The sequence below is a fragment of the Lynx canadensis genome, chromosome C2, assembly GCF_007474595.2.
Source record: "Lynx canadensis isolate LIC74 chromosome C2, mLynCan4.pri.v2, whole genome shotgun sequence".
In the NCBI taxonomy this organism is placed as follows: domain Eukaryota; kingdom Metazoa; phylum Chordata; class Mammalia; order Carnivora; family Felidae; genus Lynx; species Lynx canadensis.
Genome location: NC_044311.2, coordinates 26,936,266 through 26,954,601, shown reverse-complemented (window position 1 = coordinate 26,954,601; position 18,336 = coordinate 26,936,266).

Below are 18,336 nucleotides of genomic sequence, written 5' to 3'. Positions count from 1 at the left end.
CACCATTTCCTTCTTGTCTTTGTTCCCCACATCACAGTGGAGGGGAGGGTGATATTAGGGCTCCAGGAAACTGAGTCTATAGGTTTCTGGAGATTAAGCTGTTGATAAGATTGCCTTTTTCTTATAATTTACTGAGATATTTGTAAACTGATGGAGACTCTTATCCTGCAGGACTGTGATCTCTATCAGTTAACCATTTGTTTTCTGTCCTTTCCTTTGTTCTTGGGCATCCAGGAGTGCCTGTGGAATGTCACACATATCCCACCTAGGGGTGGGGGCGGGTGCTAGCTTGTGCTTGGCCCTCAGCTTGCCTTATGCTCCCTCATCAAAAGGATATTCATGTGTTCTCTGGTTTCTAAGAATTACCAGCTTTTTCACAAATAGCTTAAAAATATGGGTATCCCCATTTCTTTGCTCAAAGAGCATCATACAGAGGCAAAGCTAAAGCCAAAAAAAAAAAAATAGTGACAATGGTATGAAGAAAGAGCTATTTTACAGTTTACTCCTTTCCAAATGTTGGAGAAGATGGGATGAAAATGTGGGTTTGCCAGGCCATCTAGTACTGTGCACTGCACACAGCAGGTGTTTCATTCATATGCACCGGTACTTATTTATTAAAGGGGAAAGACAAAGAGAATAGAATGGGATCCGTTTAACATCTCAAGTGTTAAATTCAGGATGAGAAACAGGAAATGAAAACAGAAAGTTTGTCTCCAGGATGCCTTTGAGTGGACAGCGTTTCCAAATTGCATCGGGACAAAAACTAAAACCCTACTAATCCCTTCTCTTTCTCCTTCCAATCAGTGCTGAGAGTTTCTATCAGGAAAATGACTCCATGCTCTGGGAATTAATCCAGCCCAGATGTAAAATGAAGGGCAAGCAGTGAGAATGATGGAGAAGCAGTTAGCCCAGAAAACAGAAACCATTTTTTTATCGTGAATTCCTCTGAGAAATCATTCTCATCCCACTAGGTCTGTGGATATTGGCTCCATTTCTTGCTCCCCCAAGGACAGTTCTAAATGGAATCAGGAGAGAGAAAGGGAGGCATTTACCATTGCTTCTCAGGGCTAGTATATGCAGCACCAACATTCCACCTTTTGCATGATGACATCTTTTGTGCTACTTGATATGACGTTTTCTTGGTGCTCCCACCATGTAGGGAGTAATTATCTCAGACCTGCATATGGTGCATTTTACTTTCCCCAAATTCACATTCAACCACCCTGCCCCCGCCACACCATGCTCCTATCACAACCACAATTCAACCACTCTGGTGTTTCTATAATTTTTTAAAGTTTATTTATTTATTTTGAGAGAGAGAGAGAGAGCACACACTCATGATTTGGGGAGGAGCAGAGAGAGAGAATCCCAAGCAGAGCTGGATATGGACTTGAACTCACAAACCATGAGAGAGCAAACCTTCTGCTTTGGCTTCAGGTATTGATTTCTCAAATGTCACAACAACTCTGCATCCCCGGGACACTTGTTCTCCACTTAGGAAGAAAACATTTTTCTGCACAGTTTAAAATAGACTTGAACAGGGGCGCCTGGGTGGCTCAGTCAGTTAAGCGTCTTGACTTTGGCTCAGGTCATGATCTCATGGTTGGTGAATTCGAGCCCCATGTTGGGCTATGTGCTGACAGCTCAGAGTCTGGAACCTGCTTCAGATTCTGTGTCTCCCTCTCTCTCTCCACTTATGCTCCACTTATGCTCTCTCTCTCTCTCTCAAAAATAAATAAACATTAAAAAAATTTTAAATAAACTTGAACATGCATCAGAATCAACTGGAAGGCTTGTTAAAGCACAGATTGCTGGCCCCCACCTTCACAGTTTCTGATTCAGTAGGTCTGGGGCGAAGAGTGAGATGTCACATTTGTATCAGCTTCCCCCACAATGCTGATGCTGATGACCCCCTGGACCATTGGTTTAGGTGCTGTCAGGCAGGAGACGTGGCTGTGGAGAGATTTGTCAGGTGGAGTTTGAAGGTTAGATACCCTGTTTGCTGGAGCGCTTTGAGAGCTCCCATCAGATCTGCATTTTAAAATGCACTTCCCTGGCAGTGGTGGGTTTTCTCCAAGCTCATCTCTTTTTCTGTAGCCACTCTTCCGAGAGTCAGCTCCTGCAGTTATCAAGCTTCAAGTGAACCTCTCACCAAGGTCTGTCTTCTCAGTGATATCTTGACTTGATATCATATTGCTCTCAAACTCTCACTCTTGACTTGATATCATATTGCCTCTTATCAAGCTGAAGCAGCACTATCAGTAATCTTAGCTCGGGAGACAGCCCTTTCTTTAAGCTCAGGGCCAGAAACCACAGCCAGCTGTACACAACACTACCTCCCTCCGTCTTCTGCACTAACACCTTGTTCCATTCCAGTTGGGGAAGGAGGAATCTTGGACTTGGAACAGGCAGCCCCCTCATGCCAAGAATCTCCAAAATCATGGTTTTCCACAAACCCATCCCCAGGCATAATTTACTCGTCTTTGTCTTCAGTGCTACTGTAGTCTGGGCAGGATCCACTGCTAACTCTGTCTCCTCTCATCAAGTCTTGAGTTTACTGCAAAATGGTCCTTTAATAGAAACATAAGATGTCCCCAGGAAGCTTACCATTCCTGGTGGATTCAGAGACACCTTCTCCTAAGGACCCATGTCTGGAGCTGTGTAACCTTCTCCTCATGACCCTGACTTCCTTCCACCTTCCCCTTAGCAGCCATGCTTTGCTCTTTTTAGGAGGAGTAACACCTAGAAAGAGAAGACAGAGGTATTTCCTCTTAAGAGCAGTGGTTCAACCCTGAGGGAACTTTCAGATTGGTGGTTGTGCTTCCTATAATTCTCTATGAAAACTAAAAATATGGTTTCAGCAATAAGGAAAATAAATACATTAATTTGAGTAAAGGAGCTTTGGCTAACTAGGGGAATGGAAGTGGGGGTGAGTGGGCAGGTTGGTATGTTCCCTTGTAATGCTTGATGGTTTGAAAAGTAAGGATGTAATTGAAAGCAGATGTCTGGCTGGGCTGGGCCAGGCCTACCCTTGGCACGGGGATGGCCCTTGGAATAAACAGGCAATCCAACTTCCCTTTCCCATTTTTCTGACTCTGTTGCGTGGATGGAAGTTCAGTGGCCAGAGAACATGGAGTCTAAAATAATTCTTAAATACTTGTCTTGAGTTCTAGTGGAAAGGCCCAGGTCAGAGGTGTTTATGTGGCTAACTCACTCAGTTTTCACTGCCACCTCCTGTGAAAAACCACCATTGGGGATGAGAGTAGGGGAGTCTGATAGGAGTAGCAGCTCATGTTAGCTAAAAGAAAGATAATGTGCATGCAATTTGGAGTAGACAGACTGTTCATCACAGTGATGTTTATAGTCATGTTCTTAAACTCCATTATCCTTGAATTTTTATTAACAAAGATAATTATCTGGGGGGCCTGAGTGGCTCAGTCGGTTGAGGGTCAACTTCGGCTCAGGTCACGATCTCGTGGCTAGTGGGTTCAAGCTCCATGTGGGGCTATCTGCTGACAGCTCAGGGCCTGGAGCCAGCTTCGGATTCTGTGTCTCCCTCTCTCTCTGCCCCTCCCCCACTTGCTCGCATGCTCGCTCTCTCTTTAAAAAATAAATAAACATTAAAAAAATTTTTTAGAACAGGTAATTATCCAACATGGAAATGATATGTCTTCCCTTGGTTGGATCACTAAAGACCATGAATATTGGTGCAACCCAGACTATATATAGGTACAATAACCTGAGTAATAGTTACCAGAATGCCAATTTGTCTTTATTGTTTAATCTTAGGTACCAGGGTGTCTGTCTTGGTGTCTCAGTCAGCTGAGCATCCAAATCTTGATTTTGGCTCAGGTCATGCTCTTGCGCTTCCATGAGATCGAGCCCTGAGTTGGGCTCTGCGTTGACAGCACAGAGCTTACTTAGGATTCTCTCTCCCTCTCTCTGACTGTCCCTCCCCGACTTGCCCTCTCTCTCTCAAAATAAATAAATACACTTAAGAAAAAAATCTCAAGGGGGGCGCCTGGATGGCTCAGTCATTTAAGCATCCAATTCTTGATTTCCGGCTCAGGTCATGATCTCCCTGTTCATGGGATCAAGCCCTGCGTTGGGATCTGTACTGGCAGCATGGAGCCTGCTTAGTATTCTGTCTCTCTCTCTGTCTCCGCTCTTCCTCCCACATGCATGCACATGTTCTCTCTCTTGAAAATAAATATTTTTTAAAAAATCTTAGACATCAAAGTCAGAGGCATATGGAACCATTTATTTATTTATTTATTTATTTATTTATTTATTTATTTATTTTCACATGACTGGTTACATGTTCTTTTGAGCCTCGCGGCTCCTGTGGTCCACAGACCAGCAGTGTTAGCATCACCAGATCCTGGGATCTTGTTAGGAATGCAGAATCTCAGGCCACACCCTGGATCTCCTAAATCATAATCTGCATTTTGAAAAGATCCCTAGATGATTCATATGCACATGTAAGTTTGAGACCCACTGGCTAGGAATGAATACAGGGCTCCTATACACTCCTATTGTACCCCACCCCACACACACACATAACTTGACCCTACCACTAATTCTACAAGAGTGACTGTTTCCCGTCTGTAGCCCCTTCCTCACTGACCTCCTTCAGGGCATTGACAGTGTCTTGTCCATTGTTACATCAGTGTCTCACAGTCACTCAATAGATCTTTGTTTAATGAATGAATGACTGATGATACATGTAGTGTAGCGTCTGGGTATGAACTGCCTTGAGCTTTTCCAGATCTTGTTGGCTCCTGGATCCAGATTAGTTATACTAACAGTAACAGCCCAAATTTCACTGGTTCATGTCTTTTTTTTTTTTTTTAATGTTTATTTTTGAGAGAGAGACAGAGCAGGGGAGGGGTAGAGAGAGAGAGAGAGAGAGGGAGACACAGAATCTGAAGCAGGCTGTGACAGAATCTGTCAGCACAGATGCAGGGCTTGAACTCACCTGCTGTGTGATCATGACCTGAGCTGAAGTCAGACGCTCAACTGACTGAGCCACCCAGGGGCCCCTGGTTCATGTCTTAATGTAGGACCTTCTTCTGCTATAAACTGCCACCCGAGTATTTCAGGGAGTTTTCAGATGCACCTCTCACATAGTCTTAAGCAAATCCTGGCCAGCAGCCATAGTGCTCCCTTCCTTGTTCCTGTTCTGGGCCCCCAACCTGTCGCTGCTGTCACCACCTGGTGTGTCAATGTATTCCCACAGTGCAGCCTTGAGGTTCCTGAGATCCAAAGCATCCTCCAGGCCCTCTCCTCATTTAACCCACTACTCTTTGTCCCTCCACAATGCAGTCATGAAGTGTCCTCCACATGCTCTATTCAGACATTCTTGGGAGGCTCTTCAGTAGCAACTCCCAGGATCCCCTTTCAATCCTCCCCTGTCCATCTGTCTTCAGCATAACTCAGAGCCCTTCCTGTGGGTTCCTCACCTCACCAACTGCCTTTCTGGGCAAGATCCCTTTCACAGTGTCCCTGGGCCATTAGAATAAAATACCTTTGACCTGCCACCAAAGAAGAACAACATTTTTTTTACTAGATACAGTGCTCAACCTTGTTGCCATGGACCCCTTCTCCATTTCTCAGGTTAGTCCTATCAACTGCTCCAAGTCCTTCCATAAAATAAGGGACAAGCACTGACCCTTTCTCCTGCAAGGGGTGTGGGACGATTAGCACTATATGGATATCTCCAAAGAAATACTTCTCATAAAATTGTTTCCTGGTTTTTCCACTTGCTTGATTTTTTTTTTTCAGTTGATAAAGATTCTTTCCTTGACCAAACTTGAGTCAGCTTCTCTGAGTTTTGTCTGACTAGGTCCCAACTTTGCCTCCTTAGTCCAGTTTTAGCAATAATCCTGTTGGGTTAGTTTAGTGTAACCCCACTGCCGGCCACCCCACTGCCTTGATATCTAGTCACCCTGGCCTGCCTTCAGCAAGAATCCCCTAGCATGCAAATGGCCTATTTAAGGGGCACCTGGGTGGCTCAGTAGGTTATGCATCTGACTGCGGCTCAGGTCATGACCTTACAGTTTGGTTTGTGAGTTCGAGCCCCACGTCGGGCTCTGGGCTGACAGCTCAGAGCCTGGAGCCTGCTTCAGATGCTGTGTCTCCCTCTCTCTCGCTTCCTCTCCCCTGCTCACACTCTGTCTCTCTCTCTCAAAAATAAACATTAAATTTTTTTTAATAAAAACATAAATAAGTGGCCTACTTACAATTCCAACTCATTTCTATTTGACTCCAAGTCACAAACTCTTAACTGTTATATAGTACTACGTCCATCACTATTTTGTATCCCTGTCCATCTCCAAGCAGGTTGCCTTGTGCACAATAGTTACCTAGTATATGTGCTTATGAAACGAATAAGCTGAAAGACACATCTATCAACTTTTATATTGTAATCCTTTCTATTTAAAGCTGTGTGACTAGTGAGCTATTTTAGGTCAGGATTAATTGTAGTTAAAGTAACAAATATGTGGTTAGGGTCCTCTCTCTCCCCATGACACATAGAGCCTGTGCTTCCAAATAATGACAGTCACTTCTTCCTTCCTGTATGCTCCTGGTTTTTAACATAATTCCTGGGCTCAAACCAAGCGCCATTATAGCTGTTTACTTAATGCTACCATTTGTCAGTGTGCCAAGCCAGTGCCATAAAATATTTTCATTTGAAGATCAAAAATAAAAACACCTTTTGTGAAAGAAATTAGCGCAGAGACAATCAACAAATGCTAATTCTCCATCACTGGAGAATTTATGCACTGGTTTACCTATGAGCACTATACTGTATAACAGTGTGTATTATTTGTTTGGCTGTCGTAACAAAACACCACTCTGGATGCCTGAAACAACAAACATTTATTTTCTCATGCTTCTGGAGCCTGGGAAGCCCAAGACCAAGGTTCGACAAAGTTTGTTTCCAGAAAGGACTCTCTTACTGGCTTGTAGACAGGTACCTCTTGTTATGTCCTCACATGGTCTTTCCTTGGTGGGTATGGACAAAGACAGAAAGAGAGAGAGAGAGAGAGAGAGAGAGAGAGAGAGAGAGAGAGATTGAGGGTGTTCTAGCGTCTCTCTTTAAAAGGCACTAATCTTATTGGATTAAGGTCCCGCCTTTATTGCCTCATTGAACTTTAATAATTTCTTTAGAGGCCCTGTCTTGAGGTTAGGGCTTCAACACAAGTGTGGTGAAGGACACAAACATTCAGCCCATATCAAGGGTCAAATTGTCTTAGGGTGAAAACAGAGGGTTAAGGCCCATGAGGATCGTAGCACATTGTTGTGCTCAGTAAGTATGACTAGAACAATACTTGTTTATACCTAAATTGTTTTATCTTTCTTCTATGTGAGGATCCATGTCTCCATAAAATTTTGAACAATATTGCCTACTTAGAATTTATTTATAAACGCTTGAGTTTCCTGGATGAATGATCTCTATATTATTTAATGATGTAAAAAATTTCATCAAAGTGAAGTCAGTCTCCATTACTTTCCAGTTTCAGCGTTAAAATGTAATTCTCATCCTAATTTACAATTGCTTTATTTAAAATCGGTTTTTTGGAGTTATTTCCTTGAACTATCCCAAACAATTTCTTCCCTTCCTTAATATTAGTGTTCAGACACTTACATATAACTCTATCTCCCCAGAGGCCTTTGTTTGCAGTTATAAAATCTTTATTGCTACAGAATTCCTTCCAGCTTTTTATGATCGCTCTTGCTCCAAGGTCCTGTCTAGATCTGGCATGCTATGATTTCAAGATGCTCCATGATGAAAGCAATGTTTTAAACTCTAAGCTTGTCAAGCTTAAAAAAGAATATAGGGTCAAAGAGGTGGGAAGAGCAACAGAAATGCTGTTATTGCTGTTGTTCCACAGAATTGTAAAAGTAGCTCAAAGTGACAGCATGGGTTGATTCTCCTTTCTTCATGGAGTGGTAAATCTGTCAACAAGTTATTTTCCAAGAGCTTGTCAAGGGTTTCTCCTTCCCAAGATTTTTCTCTCAAGCGTGTTTGATGGCTTTCTCCCAGGCATATCTTATGTAAAACAGATTCCCCACCCCCCTTAACAGCAGGTGCCCAATTCTCAACTTCCATCTGCATTGTATTTTACACGTTTGTCCTTTTTAGGAGTTTACCTCTTGTGTTTTTCAAAGAGGCAGGCTTGTAACAGGTGCCTTCTTCACTTGGCAGGGGAATAGTGCCAGAGTTGCTAAGTTCCCTCCCGTGTGTGGCTGGGTTTCTTGCTATCGGTGGAGGCAGGTGTCATGCTGAGACCACCATTTGGAATGTAGTATGCATCAGACACGTCTGAATCAAGAATTTCATTTCGCTGATTTTAAACATGGAAGAGCTAAAGTGCCCATTTTAAAAGAATTTTATCGGGCAACAGCTTTTGATAGTGTCCGAGCTTAGGCTCTTCTCCATTCTGAAATGCAACGTTCACCTTGTCTCCAGAAGAGATGTCACTTCTGACAGGAATCATGTTCTGCTTTCCCTTCTGAAAGAGCAAGCAGCTCCATGACATCACCAAGTGAGACTTAACACAGCCTTTCCTCGGAACCACAATTCCCGATCAGAGGCACAAGAAGAGAGTGATAAAGTACACCCTTTCCCCACCAGGCAGAGTGTACCAGTTACTGCATACTTGTCTCTCAGCTCCAAGCACATCATTCTATCCTCAGTGATGCTGGGATTCTATAAACCACGTTGCCATTTGCCAGCTGTTCTCCATTAGGCTCTGCCAATGGAGGGCAACTGCAAGTTTGAAGGAGTAAGAAGGGACTTACTCCTCTCTGTTTCCGTTTTGCTTTCTGCTCTTGAGAGTCTCACCAGCAACACTTCTTCATCCTGGGGGCAGCCCTTTGGCAACAGGAGTCCATCTCTGTAATAATGTTTTTCCAACATTCTCAGAATCTGCCTCATTGACCCTCTCAGAGGTCCAGCACAGTCAGCCAGTGCCCTCTCCTCAGGTCCAGAGACAAGACTACCAACTGGCTAGTGCCCCTCTCTTCAGGGGTCCTAGCCTCTTTCTTGACTTTGAGCTACAAATGTCTGGTGGACCCAGATTCTAGGCATTCGCAAGCAGTGGATTGAAATTCAGGTCATTTTATTGAATATTAAATGTAAGGCTGTCACAAGAAGGCTGGAGGGCTTGGGGACATTCAAATTATGTGTTAGGGACTCCCAAGCCTGTATCTGTGTGCCAGACATCTTTCCCAGGGTAAATGGAGAACCCATATGCAACTCAAACTTGGAATGTCTAAAATTAAATCATTGTCTTCCCCCGTGGCTCAATGAATTCTAACACCACCTACCAGTTGCCAGCAAGAACGAATTTTTAGGTTCACAGCCTCCCAGTACTATCAATTTTACTTCCTAAATGTATCCAACTTTACATCTCTACTTCACAACCTTAGTTCAGGGCCATTGGCTTACTGCAATGAAGTTGCTTCTCAACTCTTTCCCTTCTAATCTAATCTCCCTAGAGTGTGTATGGCTTTTAAAAGTTCTAAAGAGGGGTGCCTGGGTGGTGCAGTCGGTTAAGCGTCCGACTTCAGCCAGGTCACGATCTCGCGGTCCGTGAGTTCAAGCCCCGCGTCGGGCTCTGGGCTGATGGCTCAGAGCCTGGAGCCTGTTTCCAATTCTGTGTCTCCCTCTCTCTCTGCCCCTCCCCCGTTCATGCTCTGTCTCTCTCTGTCCCAAAAATAAATAAAAAACGTTGAAAAAAAAATTTAAAAAAAAAAATAAAAGTTCTAAAGAGATAATAAAAACTTGTACTTCTCTGAACACAGTCCTAGATCTGTCCAGTGACTTGGAAAGACTCGGAAGTCCAGTGCCTTCTACCACTCCAAATCATTTAAAATTTTTCTTTTTATCACTGTTAAGGACAATTTGATGATGTGCCATGGTGTTGTTTACTTCATGTTTCTTGTGCTTATTGTTCTTTGAGCTTTGATCTGTGGATATATAGTTTTCATAGTTTGGAAATTCTTTGTCCATTACTCTCTCAAATGCTTTTTCTCCCTCTCACTTTCAGAGACTCCAAAAACATATATATTAGGCCACTCAAAGTAGCCTCACAGTGCATTGATTCGCTTTTTCTGTTTTGTTTTTCCTCCCTGTGTTAGTTTGTATACCTTCTGTTGCTGTGTCCTCAATTCACTAACCTTGTCTTTTGCCATGTCTAATCTGTCACTGATTTTTATCCAGTGTATTTTTCATCTCAGTTATTATAGTTTTTGTCTCTAGAAGTCCTACTTTGGATCTTTTATTATATTTTTATATTTTCCATGTCTCTACTTAACATTTTGAACATATGGAATACAGTTGTAATTGACCATTTTAATGTGCTCATCTTCTAACATCTATGTCAGTTCTGAGTTAGTGTCAAATAATTGATTATTCTCTTCATGAGTCATATTTTTCTACTTCTTTGTCTGTCTGGTAATCTTTGTTTGAATGCCAGACATCGTAAAATTTACCTTGTTAGATGCTGGATATTTTTTTGTTCCCATAATTATTCTTGAGCTTTATTCTGGAATGTTAAGTTAGTTGGATACAGTTTGATCTTTTTTGGATCTTGCTTTTGTGATTTATTAGGTGGGCAGATAGCCATTTTCAACAACAGCTAGCTATTTCCTGCTACTGAAGTAAGATCTTCCTGAGTTTTCTACCCTTGCGCTGCGAGTTATGAGTTTTCCTGTCTGACCTGTGAGCATATACTACTCCTGGCCCTGTGTGAACACCAGTTAGTATTTTCTAATCCTCTTGGATGTTTTTCCCCAGCCTCAGGTATTTTGCTGATCATTCATGGGCAGATCAGTACTTGGCTGAATGGTCAAAGAAGACCTCAAGGATTTCTTGGGCCTATCTAGGGTCTATACCAGCTCACAGAGCATTTGTGAAAACACAGATCAAATATTTTCATATATTAAAAGGCCTCTAACTTAGTGTCTGACACATAATTGGGGCTCAATAAATATTTTTGATCTTGGTTTAGATCTCCAGATATCTTTAGTGGGCATTTCTCATTCTTTTCACTACCCAGTGTCTGTAGTTTATTCTCATGAAACAAAGCTTGTTTCCCAACACAGAAACTGAAAAATTCCAGACTCATTTTTTCTAGCATCCTTGCTGCTAAAATGAAAGCTTATGACCTAGCCCTAGTCCACGACCATGACCAATATCCAGCCTTTTTGTATGCTTTAAAGAAGCAAGTCCAGGGAAGAAGCAGAACCCACAGTGAGTTAACTCTAGGGATAGGAAGCAGCAGCAGCAGTAAGAGCAGTTACATCCATTCTTTAGAGGTAACATTCCTAGTGACCATAGTAACAATGGCCTAGCATATGGCCATCTGGTACCTAGCAGCATAACAGTAGGGTTTTCACTGTTCCTCTTCTGTGGTGAGGTTTTGGGCTTTTTTAAGTTGTGCTAATGTGCCAGTCTGATTGTGTAGTTTTTCTAGAGATACTGCATGCCATCTAATATTCTTTAATGTTTATGGTATTAAAGTATAATATACATGTGTATGAATAAAAGTATGTGTGTGTTTATATGTCACATAAGTGATAATTTTTCATAAACTGAACTTTAATGAACTGAAAGTTTATAACTGGTACCCAGATCAAGAAACAGAATATTATAGGGGTGCCTGGGTGGCTTAGTTGGTTAAACATCCAACTTCAGCTCAGGTCATGATCTCACAGTCCGTGAGTTCAAGCCCCGTGTCAGGCTCTCTGCTGACAGCTCAGAGCCTGGAGCCTGCTTTGGATTCTGTGTCTCCCTCTCTCTCTGCCCCTCCCCTGCTCATGCTCTGTCTCTCTCTCAAAAATAATTAAAAACATTAAAAAATTTTTTTTAATTAGAAAAAGAAACAGAATATTACCAACATCCTAGAAGTTTCCTTATTCCCCCTCCAATTCACTAACCTCTGCCATCCAAGGTAACCATAATCATGACTCCTCACATCTTATATTAGTTGTGCCTATTTTTCCTTTTTCTTTTTTTTTTACTTGATATAAATCAAATCTTCTCACATATTCTATTGTCCATGTCCAACATTGTGTTTGTGAGATTCATCCCAAGTGTTTTTTATAGTTGTAGCTTGATCTTATTGGAATAGTAAAACATAGCATTTTATAAATACACTACAATGTGTCTATCCGTTTGTATCAGGTGTCCCCAAGACCACCCTTAGGTTCAGGGATTTGCTAGAAAGACTCACAGAACTCAGAAAAGCTGTTATACCTACATTTGAGGTTTATTACAGTTGAAGGATATAGAATCAGCAAGGGGAAAAGGTATATAGGGCTGAGTCCAGAGGAAACCAGGCACAAGCTTCTAGTTGTCCTCTCCCAGTGGAGTCACATGAACAGCCCTTGTTCCACAAGTATGTGTGACAACATGGACAAAGTGTTGCCAATCAGGGAAGCTCATCCAAGCTTTGGTGTCCAGGGTGTGTTGTTGTTGTTGCTGTTGTTTGAGGCCAGTCATGAAGGCATGCCGTGTCCATAGTGTCCGTATTGCTGACCTTACCTCCTGAGTATCTACTCCCCACGTAGGTCAAACTGACGTATCATTGCTTAAAGTCTCAGGCATCCAAAAGTAGGCATTCACATAAATCACATTGTTAGCTTAAACTAATTGGCATAGCCTACACTTTAAGCATACAAAGACCCTCATTTCAGGCAGCTTGTTGCAAAAGCTCAGAGATCTTTCAGCAGCCAAGCCAAAGGCTAGTCCTGAAGACTTTGGGAATGTGCAACAGTTCAGTTAAACTTTTCTGTACACTATTACAGTGTCAATGGGCATTTAGGCAGTTTATATTTTTAATATGAACAGTGCTGCTGCGAGCATCTTTTTACATGTTTTTGGTGAAGATTTGGGTGCATTGCTATTGGGTGGTGACTTAGGAGTGGGGATGATAGGTCATAGGATATGCATTTGTTCAGCTTTTATAGACACTGCCAAATCATTTTCCAAAGTGACTATACAAATTTATACTCCCATTATCAACTTACAGAAATTTTCCAGATCATTTTAGAAAAACAACAGTTTTATTGAGGTACAAGTGACATACAATAAAATGCATATTAAAGTGTACAATTTGATAAATGTTGACATATGTGTATACCCATAAAACCACCATAACAAAAGATAGTGAACCTGTTATTCTCCCCTAAAAGTTTCCTAATATTCTCATAATGAATTTGTTTTCTCTTCAAGTCAACCAGGGTGCACTTCTGTTGTTTACATCTGAGACTTTCTAGCTGATATAATCCCACTTGAGTTGCCTTGTATTTGCACCCAGCTTGGTGTTTTGCATTTCTTTTCTCTTCTATCGATTCTTGTTGAGCATCTATGATGTATGCTAAGAATGTAGACTCTGTTCTTTGCCTATCTTAGTCAATTTGGCTGGACTCCAGGTCCCCCGTTTGCAGCTTTGTCCTCAAGACTCCTAGAAATTCCACACATCTTTTTATGCCCTGTTCTCTACACATTCTTCTTCTTGGACAACCTTATAGCCCCTGGTCCCAGTCCTTCCTGGTTGGCCCAGAACCAAACTTTCCTAGACCAACTCCAACAGAGGATTACCCAGATGGTAAGAGAAAGGGCCCCTCCCTCAGCTCTTCCTTAAGTTGCCTAGACCAGTGTTATGGGTTGAATTCTGTCCCCCACAAAAAGATATGTTGAAATACTAACTTCTGATGCCTCAGTGTGTGACCTTTTTTGGAGATAGGGTCTTTACAGAGGTAATCAAATTAAAGCATGATCTTTTTTTTTTTTTTTTTTAAGTTTATTTTTGAGAGAGAGAGAGAGACAGGGCGTGAATGGGGGAGGAGAAAAGAGAGAGGGAGACACAGAATCTGAAGCAGGCTCCAGGCTCTGAGCTGTCAGCACAGAGCTCAATGCAGGGCTCGAACCCACAAACCATGCATGAGATCATAACCTGAGCCGAAGCCGGACACTTAACCAACTGAGCCACCCAGATGCCCCTAAAACCTGATCCTTAAGGGTTGTCTCTAATCCAATGAAATGAGCATTCTTTTTTTTGCGGGGGGGGGGGGGGGGGCTTGAGTGAGTGAGGGATGGGGGGCGGGGGAGAGGGAGAGAGAAGCAGGGCTCACCTGAAGTGGGGCTCAAGCTCACCTGAAGCAGGGCACAAGCTCACATGAGCATTCTTATGAAAAGGAGAAGTTTGGACACAAAGACAAAGATAGAGGGGAGATGCTGCAAAGAGACACAGGGAAGGTAGCCATATCCAAGCCAGGGAGAGAGGCCGGGAACAAACCCCACGCACATCGCCTTCAAGAAGGACCAATCCTTCTGACACCTTGATTGTGGACTTCTAGCCTCCAGAACATGAGACAATAAATGTCTATCGTTAAGCCCCTCAGTTACAGCAGCCCTTGTAAATTCACACAAACAGGTGGGATGCGTCTGCTTTTCCTAATCATTTGCAGACTATGAGGTGTGCAACAGAGGATCGGAGGGTAGTGGCTAGTGGCTGCCCTTTTGGAAACACTGTTAATAAAAGTTGAGCATGGGAAGAGAAGAACATGGGAGGAGCATGCTAACTCCAGATTATTTGACTTTGGCCGTTCATGAGACCCTGAAGGAGGCCTGGCTAAATCATGAGGTTCTATACTCCCTGTTCTTTTCTTTCTGTTTTCTCAAACTGATAAACGTGAATCAGTTTTCAGCAGCCATCTGTGGGAGCACATGGACTCCTTCACTTAGTAGCTATTAAGATCTGTTCCACAGTCTGAGGGGGCGATTTGGGAATGTTTTTCTCCCAGGTCCTTTTCATGGGAACTTTTCCAAAATCGGAAGATTAATAAAAATTTGGTGAAGGCAGTACAGCATGCCTTGAAAACCCCCTGAAATCTTCTCATCACCTTTAATCAGGTCATCTGACAAGTTACCTTCAAAGAAATGGACTTGAAGCTGAGTCCCTTATGAGGACTGGATTTTGCTTTATTTGTAAAATGTTGTGAAGTTCCAGAACTCCTATTTGCCTTAATGATCAAACTCTTGATTAAGGAGGGAAAAGCAGGGAGAAAGAGAATGACATAAATAGAAAATACAATGAAAATGTTAAATGTATGCAGAGCAGTTGACTTACTGCCCTTCCAGTTGAACCTGGCAATAAAAAATATAATAAATGGGTCCCTTGGGGAACTCCTTTTTCATTTCAAGTGCTTCCTTTGGCTCTTTTTGCCCTTCCGTCTCCACGCCCTTTTTTGGTCTTTAGGTCTGGATTTGAATCTATTTCAGCAAAACTGCAGAAAAGACCCACTTGGTTGAGTCTTGGGGGCCAGATTCTGAATACTGCTTGGAAGCAACTACAGTTCGCTCCCCTCAAGACTTTGTTCTGGTGTTGTTAACGAGTGCCTTGGGTTGCTAGAGATCAAAGATCCCCCTCTGCATCTCTGGCTCAATTCCCCTTGCTTTCATAGACTAATGCACTACTCTGTCCACAGTGGTTGCTTTCAAAATTGAGATAAAATTCACACAACATCGAATCCATCATTTTAATGTTCTTAAAGCATACATTTCAGTGTTTTTCAGCATGTTCACAATGTTGTGCAACCATCAGCACTATCTAATTCCAGAACATTTCCATCACCCCAGAAAGAAACCTTGCACCCGTTATCTACCACCTTTTGATTCCGCTATCCCCTATAGGCCCTGACAACCACGAATCTACTTTCTGTGTCTGTGGATTTGCCCATTCCAGATGTTTCATATCATATAATACACGGACACAAGGTCTGGATTCATTCACTTAGCACATTTTCAAGGTTCATCTGTGTTATAGCATGTTTTCCATTCCTTTATACGGCTTAATATTATTTCATTATATGGATACATCTCATTTCATTCATCCATTCATCCACTGATAGACTTTTCATCCTTTTCCCATTTTGCATAATACTTCCATGAATATTCATATACAGGATTTTATGTAGATGTATATTTTCAGTTCTTTTGGATATGTATCCAAAAATGAAATTGGTGGATCATACGGTAACTTTATGTTTAACTTTTTGGGGAATTGCCAACTATTTCCCAGAGTCTTTTTTTCAAGGCGAATAGGATAAGATCGATTTTAGACACACTGTTGTTGAGGGGCAGCTGAACTGCCAGAGAAGGAGCCCACCATGAAGTTGAAGGTAAAAGGGTAGTGCCCAGGGGAGATAAGGTTGAATATTTCAATTTGGGTATTATCCATATGCAGTGGTTGTTAAAGCTTCCGGGGAGAGGAGATCTCTGAGGGTGATAACAGGTGAAAAACGGGGAATACAAGGAGACGTTCATCAGCTAAGCACTGTCTAGGATTGTTCTTTATGTATAGTGTCAATTTAATCATCATAACACAATTAAGTGGATGATGTCATTAGCCCCATCTTACAGGTGGGGCAACTGAGGCTCGCTGAAGTTAAGCATGTGGACTGGTTTGCAAAGTTTGTATATAGCAGAGCCAGGATTTAAGTACTGGTAAAGACCACAGAAACAACCTGAAAAAAATTTAAGGGATTAGAGGTAGATCTTATTGTATCGTATTGTGTTGTATTGTATTGTACTGTATTGTATTTTAAGTTTATTTTAGAGAGAGAGAGAGCATCAGCAGGGGAGGGGCAGAGGGAGAGAGGGAGAGAGAGAGAATCCCAAGCAGGCTCTGCACTGCCAGTGCACAGCCCGAAACGGGCCTCGAACCCATGAATCATGAGATCATACCTCAGCCAAAGCAGGACACTTAGCAAACTGAGCCACCCAGGCGCCCCAAGGTAGATTTTAAAAGAGAGAGTACTGGGGCACCTGGGTGGCTCAGTTGGTTAAGCATCCGACTCTTGGTTTCAGCTCAGGTCCTGATTTCATGGTTTGTGATTTCGAGCCCCCGAATCAGGCTCCTCGCTAACAGTGAGAAGCCTGCTTGGGATTCTTTCTCTCCTTCTCTCTCTGCTCCTCCCCCTCCCCACTCACCCTCACATGCATTCTCTTACTCTCAAAATAAATAAATATAAAAAAAAAAAAAGAGTAAGTGCATTAAGTGCAACAGGATGGGATAAGTGATATACAGTGTTCCAGAATAAAAGCGAGATTTTTTTGCTCTTTATTTTAGAAGGTTGTCAATTATGCCAACTGTTACAAAGGTGTCATGTAAACACAAATGTATGTGTATAATAATATCTGATTATCTCATATCTGACCCATTATATGCCTCGGAATGTTTCCTATTCAGATTCTATATCCTGGGATATATGCTGCTGCTCTATGTGCGTTTCCCTCTGCAAACACCCAGGACACCGAGTCTCTATTACATAGACAATAAGTGCGTTTCAGAAGGAGTAAGAAAACCCATTATTTACAGAGAAAACAGCTTCACAAAAACCAGAATTTCAAAGCAAAATGAGATTTTTCTCACATTAAGCCATGAAGTAAAAGTTTGAGTGCATAAGACTAAATAACTCTTAGTGCTAGAAGGAAAAAGAATTATATCGCAGCGTTGAAATAAAACCATATATTATGGGTAATGAGGCAGTACTCTCACCTTTCCTCAGTATTTTATGTCTTTAGCTTTTTCCCCCCTTCTTCAGACAGTGATGGGTGGACCTGAGATTAAAGTGCCATTATTTCAGGGCACTGAAGCACAACCACATAATGGTGACATCCCGAAATCCCAGGCACTTGCAGCCGGTCAAGCTTTTTCATTAACAATCTTGATATTGTTGGGCGAGAGTCTTTCCCTACTTCAGGTTGTTGGTTTGCTTGGCACTTGGGGAGGTTTTCAAGGATAAGACAAGGTTGGAGCTGGCCCCGTGTAAAGCAGCCGTGAAGCTCTTATACAGAGAATTTCCAAGAAAAGATGAGAAAAAAATGTTTTTTTGGAGAAAAATACGGTAAAAATAAAGTAAGTTGATGCCATAATAGATGACTTTGTTCTATTTAGTTGTTTAATTCTTTTGTTTTCTACTCAGAGAAAATTAGAGTTTCGTTTTTATAGAAAAGTTTCTGCTGCACATGCACTTTCAAGTACAGAGAGTAGGGAAGCCTCTTTGGTCCTTCTCTGTGGTGATCTTGTGTCTGCTGAGGTGCCCTCCCAAGAATGGCTTGGCTGCTGCTTCTATAGCGTTTGCAGGTACCGATGCCTGAGAAGGTGGATCCTTTCCAAGTTAGACTGTGGAAATACAGTCCACAACGTATAGGAGAGCATTGCAGGAGAACAGTGGTTGCTGCTGGGGTCCATGGCCATCAGGTGTCCTTACTTAACTCCTGAGAGGAATACACATCCTTTCAAAAGATCTTAATAT